Source organism: Pygoscelis adeliae, unplaced genomic scaffold (genome assembly GCF_000699105.1).
Source record: "Pygoscelis adeliae isolate BGI_AS28 unplaced genomic scaffold, ASM69910v1 Scaffold504, whole genome shotgun sequence".
Lineage (NCBI taxonomy): Eukaryota > Metazoa > Chordata > Aves > Sphenisciformes > Spheniscidae > Pygoscelis > Pygoscelis adeliae.
In genome coordinates this window covers 187,814-199,582 of record NW_008824555.1, presented here as the reverse complement: position 1 = coordinate 199,582, position 11,769 = coordinate 187,814, and the positions used below count along the sequence as shown (strand labels likewise).

The 11,769-nt window shown below is 39.7% G+C and overlaps 1 protein-coding gene across 3 annotated transcripts in view; it reads right to left on the bottom strand.

Annotated features, from left to right (window-relative positions):
• SPOP (speckle-type POZ protein) overlaps positions 1-11,633 on the bottom strand; it is a 27,840-nt gene extending 16,207 nt beyond the window's left edge. Inside the window, exons 1-2 of one of the 3 annotated variants that reach the window (XM_009321960.1) lie at positions 11,422-11,480; positions 8,815-8,886 (exon numbers count right to left, since the gene is read on the bottom strand). The gene's annotated coding sequence lies outside the window, so the exon portion shown is untranslated. Of the gene's footprint in view, positions 1-8,814; positions 8,887-11,421; positions 11,491-11,595 lie in introns of those variants that run through there. The other 2 variants (XM_009321963.1, XM_009321961.1) reach the window with 2 other exon arrangements.
• Positions 11,634-11,769: the final 136 nt, after the last annotated feature.

The window sequence follows — 11,769 nt, the reverse complement described above, 5'->3', positions numbered from 1 at the left end:
ACATCTTTTTATGTTACAATGGCACATTCATCAGGCCTGTTGGAACACACGGAGAAGTTGAAGGGTTTCCTGGACAGAGAGCAGAAGTTAATCCTAAATTCCTGTACCTTTCACAGGTCTCCAAGGAGCAAACTCCAGAAGACTGTAGCCATCAATCATATAATTGGGGCAGGAAATAGATAATCGTGTGATGCAAAAATTGAAACTTTAACAGCTACTTTCTGTATCTCAACAGGATTTTAAAATGCACCTAAACATTACCTCCATCTTACATATGCAGAGAAGTTTTAGAAAGCTTCTCCGGTCTAAAGGCAAGACAAATGTAGGAGCTTGAGATACACAGGACTATTTAATTTCCTCTGAGTAACTGTCACTTTTATATCTTACATCCTTTCCTCCCAGATGGCTTGGATAGGCAGGTGGTAATAAAAGTTATGACAACGTGCTAATAGAATTGCTGCATGCCAGCGCGTCATTTGTTATGCTTTTAAAATGGCCCAAAGGGACAAAGGTTCTAGATTTTAAAGATTTTCTAGTATATGGAAAATACTTTCAGTCTAGTATGTCAAAGCTTTCTACAGATGCTTTGCGAGACAGTTAAATACAGTTAAAAAAAAGATGTTAAACTCCAACATACCCCTAGCTCAATACCATAATCAACCATCAAATACTTGCCATCAAATGACATCACTGGTCCTTTTACTGCTATAGCAAGTCATAATGGGAATAAAAGATAATACCCATCACTGTCTTTTGCAAAAAATACCAGTAAGGAAAAACTTGCTGCTTGCCCTGCTTAGCAAGCACACGAACAGGGGAAGCACATAAAAGGTCACTAAAATATATCCTTAGAAGCGTGCTGTAGAAACTGCCATGTGTTCTTCCACCTCCAAATGCTGAATCGCTCTTCTGGCATGGACCAATGTTAAACGCCTTTTAAAAGGAACCACAGCTGACTTAAAGTAGAATTAAGTTTCCGAAATCAGCAGGGCACCCCCGGCGTTTATTTGCTCGTGAACACTTAATACTTCACCAGTTTGCACTTCTTCACTAACAGCGCTGGCACCCCTGAACTAGGAGTGAATTGAAAAGCGCTGCAGGCAGAGGTTTTAGGAAAACATTTTGTAAATAGTTTGGATATCGAAATTCTTTCTGGCCAGGAGAGGCAGGGACAAACTTGAAGGTACAGGCATAAATATCAAGTCACAGGAAACAAAATTCAAAATATTACCTTACGGACCTGCTGTGAGCCCATGTACAGCCTGCGAGTCTCTTACTTCCTTGGATATAAATAACAAACAGCACTTGTCTCTGGACAGCGTTAAGATTACAGTTAAGAAAAAGAATAATTCTCACCTCATTCACAACCACTTCCAGATGAAGACATTTTATCTAAGAACCAGAGCCAGATCAGACCTTTTTGAAGCACAGGAAACGTTCCTTTGCCACCTTGTTCTCATAATTACCTCCTGACTTAGGAGCTGTACCAAGACATCTCAGCTCAAAACTTCATCTACTGCAGGAATCAACAGTCAAAACTATTCCGTGAGCATCAGAGACTTGACTTGAGAGAGGTTGGGAATCTCAACTCAGCAAATAATTCTAAAAGAGGCCTCAAAATTACTAGACTTTTGCTAAACAGTCTGTCAATTTCTACTTCTTCTCAAGATAAACCAACTGCCTTTTACGAAAACAGCAGTTTACACCAGAAATTTCCAAGTATATTCGTTTTCCGTAAGTTTTATTCAGCAAAAGATAACTTGCAGAAGTCTGTAAAAGAAGTATATTTTTAATTAAGTGTTTCAAAAACCAGGGTGGTTGCTTCTTGGACCAGCAACATATCAAAGACTATCCAAGAACAGCACAAAGTGCAGAGAAAAGGAGCAGGGCAAAGATAATTGGAGCAATAAAACAAGGGGATGAGATATGGAAGCACAGGAAAAGACCATTATGCTCCTGCATTCTTCAAAGCCTTGGAAAGGACAATGGAAGGTCTGAATTCACTGCTGTAAAGAAAGAAAAAGAAGAGAAAAAAAAAAGGGCAAGTTAACAGAAAGAGCAAAGCGGGATGCAATGCTATCTAACTAGTGGATGAATAAAATGAGTAAGTTTTCAGATTTTAATGTATACACTAAACAGGGAGTCATACCACTCTTCCTACTCGGTATACCGCAGAAGAAAGCAATGATGGGCAAAGCATTCACATAGCCCGTGATAACGACTGCCGAGCGATACTGATTGCAGTGTCTCCTGCGTGGCAGGAAATCTTACAGGAAACACGCAGGTTGAAAATCAGGCACAATGAATTCGAGAGGTTACACAAAGTTGCCTAATTATTAACACGGTGGTGTAGAAGAGACTGCACCAAGGTAGCAAACAACCTGTACCAGTAAAAATAGACTTAAGATTAGAAATCAACACTTATGAAAGATGAAAGTGACCCATCCCAAAAAGCTACGTCTTGAAAGGAAGCCCGGTTTACACAAGCGAGAGGCTTATCTTTCTGGAACAAAGAAATGTGAACGGTTCTAAAACAAGAAGCCAGTCACCGCCTGGAAAAAACAAACTATAAAGGAGTAACATGAATGGGATCTATACAGACTTAACTGTACCTGAATTAGAGGGAAGAATCATTTATGCTAAAAAAAGTGGTTGGTGAGTTAAGTTTGAACACTTTCTAAAAACCAGGAGTGTGGGCATTACACCTTCCTCTACCTTCTCTGCTCTTAAATCCAAAAAAAGATCTTACTTAACCTGTACCCTGTTGAGTGCCACAAAAACTGCTGAGCTCAAAATGACACATGGAGTTTCATTTACAGTCTTCAGTCATAAGAGAACAGACTGGAAAATCAACACAATCATAGCAGAGAGATAAAAGGAATGAACTGTCATCCAGTGAGAGATGCATACCAGGCTAAAGGACCTACAACTTCTCATTTGGGAGACAGAAACAAAAGAGAGAACCTGGTTTCCATAAAACACAGTGCAAATGATCGCTCTCAACAGTTGAAGGTGCCCGTGTTTTTCTCTTGATTCCACAGCACTATATGTAAGTCCTAATTCAGTTTGTAAGTTGTCCCCATTATACCATCAGTAGCATTCAGGAACTTGGATGGGCACCTTCTTTTTATTATACCCCAAAGTTGCCAAGTACATTAGAGAAGGCCAAATTCCTGAGGTCACAACAGGGCCCACTGGACACTGCATAAAAGGAAGATTTTAATTAAGGGAGACACATACACCTTAATTCAGTTTATTTCAGAAAACTCATTATCAAGTAGGAACATGCTGAATTACTTTTTTTTTTTTTGGAGAGGATAGATCATGGAAAAGTAAAGGAGTTACCTAGAAAAATCATTTTCATCACAGCCAATAAGAGAGAGAGACAGAGTTATCTCAAAACGCACTGAATATTGGCAGACCACTAGAATTCAGTAACTAAAATTCCACGTCGAGAAATATTCCAAAACTAAGGGTTTCTTTTCCATTCTTGGAATGTTTTTAATTTTTTCCCCTTAAACCAATTCTCCAGTTATAAAATAGAAAAAAAAAAAAAAAAAAAAAAGAAAAGGCTTGGTCACCTCCAAAAATAACAACTTGTATGAAACTATTAAAGGATGGGACAATTGTCAGTGAAACATCAGCATTGTAAGGAGAATTACAAGTTTTACCTATATTTTGTAAGAAAAGAAACACTGTCATTCTTTAGCTGTAGACCATCTACCATCCCTTCCCCCTCCTCCCCAAATATCACCAGATAAAATAGCAAACAGCTAAAACTAAACCAAGGAAAGAGAGAGGAAGTTGGTGGTAAGAAGCAGCCCAGAGTTGTCTAAATAACCTTCTGCTTTTATAAACAAATCCTCCACTGAAAATTTCTGCTCTTTAGTCATTAAGTCAAGTTGTATTTTTGACATTCTTCTAAGACTGCTTCGTGCCGGTGTTTGAACAGATGCAGAAAACTGTATCCCCTTTAATCACAGCCAACCCTAACTATAAATTACCCAAAGTATATTAGAATTATATCCAAACCAGTAAATATAAAAAGTAATCAAATTCTTAAAAGCAAACAAAACTTTCTGCCTCTTCTTTAACTTTTTCTACTTCCATCTTTAATCCTCTTGAGGTACGTTCCGAGATGCTTAACACTTAAATCTTCAAAACCATTTTTCCTCAGAAGCTAATCTTCCTCATAATTTTTTAATTCAGATCATAAGCACGTTAAAAAGAAATAAATCTCTTACTTCTTCTCCAAATTCTCCTTTTCACCTCTTTTCCCTCCTGCCAATCCGTTCCTGCTCAATTCTCTCCTCCACAAGTAAAAATGTTATTCGAACACACCAGCTTAGGTCTTACAGAAACAATCAGCCTGAGCAGACTTCTGTCTTCAATAAGAAACCTGATCTTATTTTTGAAAAGAAGGGTTTTGTTATTGCCCGTGAACTCTTTTATTCTAGATTCTCCCTCACAGGCAAATCGTAAAAAGTATTTCACAGCTTCAGTTTCTTCCCTGTCACTTGTCAATTAACCCAGTTGCCATTTTAGCTTTTTTTTTTTTTTAAAGTAAAACATTTGCACTTTCATAGCATGTAAGTCATCTTCCAAATTGAAAGATAAACCCATGAAAACTACTCTTCCCCAGAAAACTTCCTAACATGCCAGGGAAGCCTCTCACTCTGAAAGCAGGCTGGCAGCAGCAGGGTTTTTTCTCCCCTCTGTAGATTGTTCTTCTCTTGTAAGAGCGACACGCTGCTAGAAATACCTCACACCTCTAAAATCCCAACAGATTCCTGGGGAGTTGAAAATAACTGGAAGAAAATGCATAAGTGGTATGATGTCTAATCAGAGAACAAGCAAAAACTGAAAAACTGAAAATTAAGCAGGACTGAATTTTTCAGTCTACTGTGCTGAGACCTGGTACTAAACACCACTAAAGCACTCAAATGGGATTGCAGATCTCGACCTCTAGCAAACCACCAAGACTATAATCCCCTCTGGAGCCTTTTATTTATATCAACTTTCCAGTAATACAAACATCTGGTAGTCCTCACGTAACATTTTCCAGTTGCCATCTTGTGTTAATATTTCTAAGAGCTTATCAAAAACAACTTGAGCTGAAATACAGTTTCTGCCATTATTATTCTGGAAATTAAGCTTTCAAATAATCAATTTAGAGACTACAATGCATGGCCAAAACTAGACATCAAACTACTGGATTCTTGCAACTGCAGCGTGACTTCAAAATGGTTATGAGAATTATTTTAACCTGCTGAATGTAAAGGTCATATGATTGCCAAATAAAAGCACTCTTAGAATCAGCATGCAAACCCGGGTTTTTGGAAAAGCATGAAAAGAAATCAACTGCTTGCTTCATTCCAACAGAAGGCTCACTCCAGGACTTATTTCTAACAGATAATAAATAGCAATTACAAGCGCTTGAAAAGACTCCTGTTTGCAGCCTGTCCTACCCAGGTAATGCTTCTCCAACACTTGCGATTTTGTAGGCAGGAAGAGTCCTTAATTTTCAAAGTTACTTTGTTTAGTCTTTTCTCTGACCTTATCAGACATCAACATGAGAAGGAGTAAGGAGAGGAAGAAGATGGGAATCAAATCCCAACCAACTTCCGCTTCCAAACCATCTATATTTTCCTCAAAAATCAGCAGCCATGTTTTCTATAAAACATGTCACACCAACTTCAATAAGGCGTGATGGTTTTGCTAGCATAATTTTAATAGTCTTACTCACATTAACATCAAAAAAATCACATCTTACCATAAATCACATTCCAAAAATAACACAATTATGGCGTTCGCCTACACCCATATTTGAATATCCTAACCATTCAAGACCAAGATTATCGAATTAATAAGACAAAGAGCAAAGAAAAATTTTGGTAGCTTAGATATTCTATATTTCATACGGTTTTAGTCAATAGGAAAAAAGACTGGGCCAGAGGCATTATTATATATCTATTCATACTAGTGACACTTCGGAAGCAGGGCAGCAAGGTGCATTCTTTTCACCGCTTTCGGCATTAATGTAGTAACTTGTGTTAAAACTGAAGAAAATCCCAAAGGAAGTATATTGGACACAGCGAGCTGATTGGCTGATTTTTAATTATATATTCTAAGCTGTTGTTGGCATAAGCCATTTATCGAATCTTTAAAAAACAGAGGGAAATGTAAAAGTACACGAAAATAAATTGCCAGGAGGATACCTACATTTATTTCCCTTCTTACACCAACAAGCCACCTCCATAAACCACTTCCAGCCTCAAAGAAGAGACCAGTTCTTGTTGCTTTTGTTTTCTTCCTGTTACCCCTTCTGTTCTTATAAAAACACTTAAAAAGTCTTCCTACTTTTTTCCCCATCAATAGTAAAACTCAATAAGCTACTGGGCAATATTATCTGAAGAGAAATATCAATTATCTGCTAGCCAAGAACTAACTCTAAATCACACAGTTATAAATCTTTACTGCCGACTAACACGAGGACTTCTATCACACAGTCATGTCACTGTAGTGTTACTCGCTTGAGAAATCAGAGGTCTGTAAGGCAGAACGTGACACGTGACGGCAATTTTGAAAACTTCTGGACTCAAACACCTACACCGACACACTGTTCTTCTCTCCGGGAACAAGTATGAACAAAATCTCAAGCTAACAGGAAATCCTAAGAAAATCGTCTGTCTCTCAAAGGCAATAGTGAAATACTGTTCTCTATTTCTTTTACTGCCCACAAGTGCTTCTAAGAAATAATCAAACTGATACACGTGGGTTTTAAGCATAACTTGCTGAGGTTGCACACTTCTACAAAAAAGCAGCTGAGGAAGTGAAGGCACCAACATAGTGGCGTCATTTAATATGATTTTGAAATTACAAAGACAGATCTATAAGGTCAGGATACCCAGCCTACAACAGTCTGCCTTCAATGCATCCAAGGAAGGCGCTGTATGAGGTCTTCACCATAAGGTAATGGATTCTTGGCGGGGTAGGGGGGGATATGACAACATTCTTTAACAGTCAACTAGTTAATCTGTAGGCATGATTCTAGCCACGTTAACTGAAAACTTTTCCATCAATGCAGTCAGCATCTGTTCTAGCCTCTTTATGCAGCAACACTTGGGAGGCAGCCAGGCAGCTTCTCTGCATTGCTATACAGCAGCTCCAGACGACTTTGTGTATTTGTTTCCACCTGCTCTCCGGTCTCACTGCTATAAGCATGTCTCTAAAACCAGGGCTGTCATTTGAGCTTTTTTCAGACACAGAGGCAAACCCACTCTTTTAAATAAAAGATAAAAATTAAAAAGGATTTCTTTTTAAGAGAAGGTAAGCGAGGCCTCACTAGCTTTAAAATCTAAGCTGAAGAAATAAAACTCAATAATCTTGGGAAGTCTCCCACTCGTAAACCACTGCTATTAAAGTTGCTACATGCAATAATGATCTGATTTATGATTTGTTGAACAAATTTCTGCAGTGATGAGCAAAGAACGTGGGCAGAACGGTAACTAAAGCCACACTTAAAAAAAAAAATAGACATATTCTAAAATTTAATTACTTCTTCATCTGATCAAGTCCCATAAGCAAACTTCTACTTCTTGTTTGGCTCTAAGATCAGTAAGTTTTTCTAGACCATCTTCTCTGCCCATGCAATTTTGCTTAAGTATCAGTTCTTGTCACAGCCCTAACAGAGATATTCCCATGTTATACTCATTTTGGAGATAGCTGTTTATTGGTAAATATGAGGACTTCGACTTCACGGAAAGGAGGAAAAAAACCTTAACAGCTACATATCGCTGTTTAAGTCCCACAGATCACTTTGCGAACCTCTCCAAGTACCATTCCTGCATATTCACAGTTAAAAAAGTGTAATTCTTTAAGTTCTGTTTGACATCAGAAGATAAGAGTTTCCATTTTTAGAACATCACATCAGTCTTTTCAGATTGATGCCGTATAGATGTCACTGGCATGTCTGAAGTCACACATATGAAAGTGTTCCAGCTGCACCTCTATTAACTCAAAGGGCAGCACGTTAACTCCAAAGAAAAAGTAGTGATTCAGAGTACCTTAAACTATCAGTCAGCAATTTAAGCATCCTAGTGTCCAACTGAACCCTGTAAGTTTACACATGATGCGACATGAAATATTTCTGAAGAGGTAATAAATTTAAGTGTTTAGAGTTCTAGACCTTCCAGTATATTTTCAGAAACAGCATTACTGAACTTGCGAGATTCCTAAACATTTTAAATGCTTAAAAATTAGCATACTTTCAAATGAATAGTCTGAGACTTTCTGTAGGCGAGTCTCTTAAAAGCGTGCACAAGGGCATCCTTTTTTGCTGGAAAATGATTTCTGTTATCAGAAGTTGGATCAATTTTTTAAAAGCATTAACATTACTGTATATGATTCACAGCCCAAGTATTACCTCAGACCTAATTTAAAATGCGCAACACAGACGCTGTATTTCTAGCAAAAGCCATTTTTAAAGTCCGCAGTCATATAATATAACCTATTGAATAAGACCTACAACACAGGCTAAGAAAAGCTGAACTGAGATCTCAATATGAAAATTTTAATACTATTTTCTCTAGTCAGTGCATCTAAAGTCACCAGTATCCTATTGGCTTCTACTATACCAATAGCCAAAACAGTATCTTCCACTTATGAATTTAGTGTTGGGAGTGTTTAATTCCTCCCATGGTCCTGACTTTATAAAGTCTACGGGTGTCTAAAAATCCATGGAGTTGTAAGGCCAGCTACACCTCACAGAATGCACCGGTGCAACTCCTGCCTGTAGCCAAAGAATTTACTCACAGTATAAAAATGAACTCCCAAGTCTTTTCCGGGCATTTGCTACACAGTCAGTGGTTCTGCATCTTTTTGGTCCTAAAAATGCGGAGAAAAAAAAAAAACAAACAAAAAACCCACAAATTACATTTCATGTGTGCTACATATTTTTTTGAATTCTCAGCTATGCATATCAGCAAAGAGGAAGACACTTCCAGAATCACTCAACTCCTTCCTTCCAAAACACTGCTACAGAGTCCAGTAAAGGGACACTTAACAACGTGAAACCAAGAAAAGAAGTTCTAATATATTTACAGATATAGTTTCGGAAAAACAACAGCTTCTTTGCCTCCTCAAGGGTACGAATACTTTAATCTCACGCTAGTTTCCTGTACTGTCATGTGTTTCTAGAACTTGGGACACATGCTTTATTTAAGAGGTCTCTCAAGTACAAAGTACAAGACAGAACGCAGGAGCAGCTTATCGACTGAGAATCAAGAAGCAACACTCTCAATAAAGGGTTTTGTTTGTTTTTCAAAACACGTTTTTGTTGTATTTCCTCTCTGTGCTGAGAGGAAACACCAGCAGCCAGAGGCTGGAGGAATACAGCAAGATCTTACATAATACTCCAATCGTGCAGAAAATCGAGCCAAAGCTGGGAGGAGAGAAGGAATTTTACAAAATTACAGTGGATATTTCCAAGCGTGGAACTATGAATGCAATCAGTAACACAGCAATAGCTCCTGATCGTACAAGAAACAGATCTCTTTCCCAGCTTTATGCCCAATTTTGCAGAAATAATGTCCAGGAAGAAATGAAGCAGATGATTTCAAGTTTACAGGTCCACAGTGAGCCAGGCAGTGGAATGGCAAGCCCCACGAGTAAAACGCTGAACAGAAGGGTGTGCCAAGAATAAAGCTGGTAAGTCCCTCTTATTGTAAACTGGATTGGTATCTAGAAAAATCACACAGGGCAACAAACTCAGTTCACAGTAGATACCTAACACTAGGTCCTCAGCTGCAGTTCAGACATTAACCCTAAACCTCCCCCCACGCTGGTCAAGCTGGCTCAGTGGAAACTGAGAGAAGACTGGTGAATGGAATTGTTTTTAACATTTATCAGGTCTCATCAACCTAATACTATTGCCAGTACTGGTACCTTCCCCGTGTTAAAACATCAGCAAATTTTAAGATCAATTACACAAGAAATAGGTTTTTTTTAATCACTCCACTGTGACCCGTGCAATCAGCGATGGTACTGCTCACTGAGACTGTGTGTCAAACCAAAACCCCTTCCATTTTAACTCCTTCCCTGATCTGTATCTACGTGCAAATCCTGGAGGTTTTGGGGAGGAAACACAATTAGTGTTATAATAGTGGTAACTAGACTCAAGTAAATCGGGATATCAGATTTGACAGCAGGTTCTGCAATCTTATGGTAGGTACAGTTTTGTGTTACTGTCCTCTACTGATACAGTGACAGGATGACAGCTTGCAATGTACTTCTGCTCTCATGTGGTCTTGATCTCTATACTCATCCATGACAAAGTACCATTAGGAAAAAAAATCTGTTTTTTCTTCAGGTCACAACGAAACAAGTGACACAATGAAACTAAATCATTCTGGGCATCTGGTTAGAAAATATCACTGAAAAAGAAGCAAGCCAGTTACATGTTTTACTTAACTAATTTAGGGGTTTTTTTTTAATAACCGAAGAGTTCTATTTTATAAAGCATAAATAATAGTGAAATTCTTCAGACTTTCATAGGGCTTCACACCAAGCCACCCCAGACGTAACCATTTAGAACTCTAAAGGCAAAGAAAAAAAAAAAGGGGTATCACAAAAAAGGATTCCTTTTCATTATGTCACGATGCTGCTCTACAGTCACAAACGTAAACACATCTAATAATGCCGAGTTACAGAAAAATGACAACAAATAACATTACATTCCATATTTTTCTCCCCCCAAAAAACTCCTGTCAGAAAAAGACAATTCCATTTCACAGGCAGCTTTGCAAATACTATGAGAATAAGATTTTACCTTTATAATACCATCTATCACTAATCAAGGTAGTGCTTGCTACAAGCACTAACACTCTGCTATCAAATCGTATTAGCGACACATTTAACTGCGAAAGGGAATTCTTTTGCCTTTCCATACTGCATGATGATGCACCATTTCTTTTAAACACCACTACAGGCCTGAAACACAGCTAAGAAATATCAGTACTGATCCCAGACACCCTGGGGTCTAATTCGTAGGAAGACCAAGTTCCCTCCTGATTTAGAAATGTGCCCACAGTCCTCAGTGGCAAAGCTACGACCTGTCATCCCTTACTTGGTTATGCTATTAGTCATCTCAGTTTTTCCACTCTAGCCCTTATTTCCTTTCTCCCACTCCTGTTTCCTTACTCAGTTCCTGGCACCCCACTGAACCTCTACGCCTGCCTGGGGATCTCCAGGAATCCCCTAGCCAGGCCTCCCCCCAACTTTTCCCAGCCGCCCCCGCCCCCCCCCCACCTTTCCCCAGCCGCCCCTCTCCCCCCCCCTCAGGCCCTGCTCCCTCGCTCGCCCCAGACGAGCTACCGAGCCCTCTCTCCTCTCAACTCCTGCCCCCTTCCCCACAGCTCTTACCTCCCGGCCCTACGAGTGACTCCTACCGCCGGAGGAAGCCCTGCTCCGAGGCAGGCTGGGAAGCCCGAGAAGCCCTGTCCCACGCAGGTGCGGTGGGTGGGGATCGCGCCCCCGGACTCTGCCCCCCACTCCGCAGCCAGCCCCCCTAGGAGAACACCAGCAGCTGGAGCTCACTATTTGGCAGCATGTCTTCCTCCTCCGGTTCCCCCCAAGCAGATGCAGAGGCTCATTATTCCGCAAGTCCCCGCAGCAGCCTTCTGCGCAGGCGCCGAGTTGACGAGCAAGCAGGATATGGCTGTTCCCAGCGCTCCCCTCCCGGCCGCGCATGCGCGCTGCACGAACGCCGCC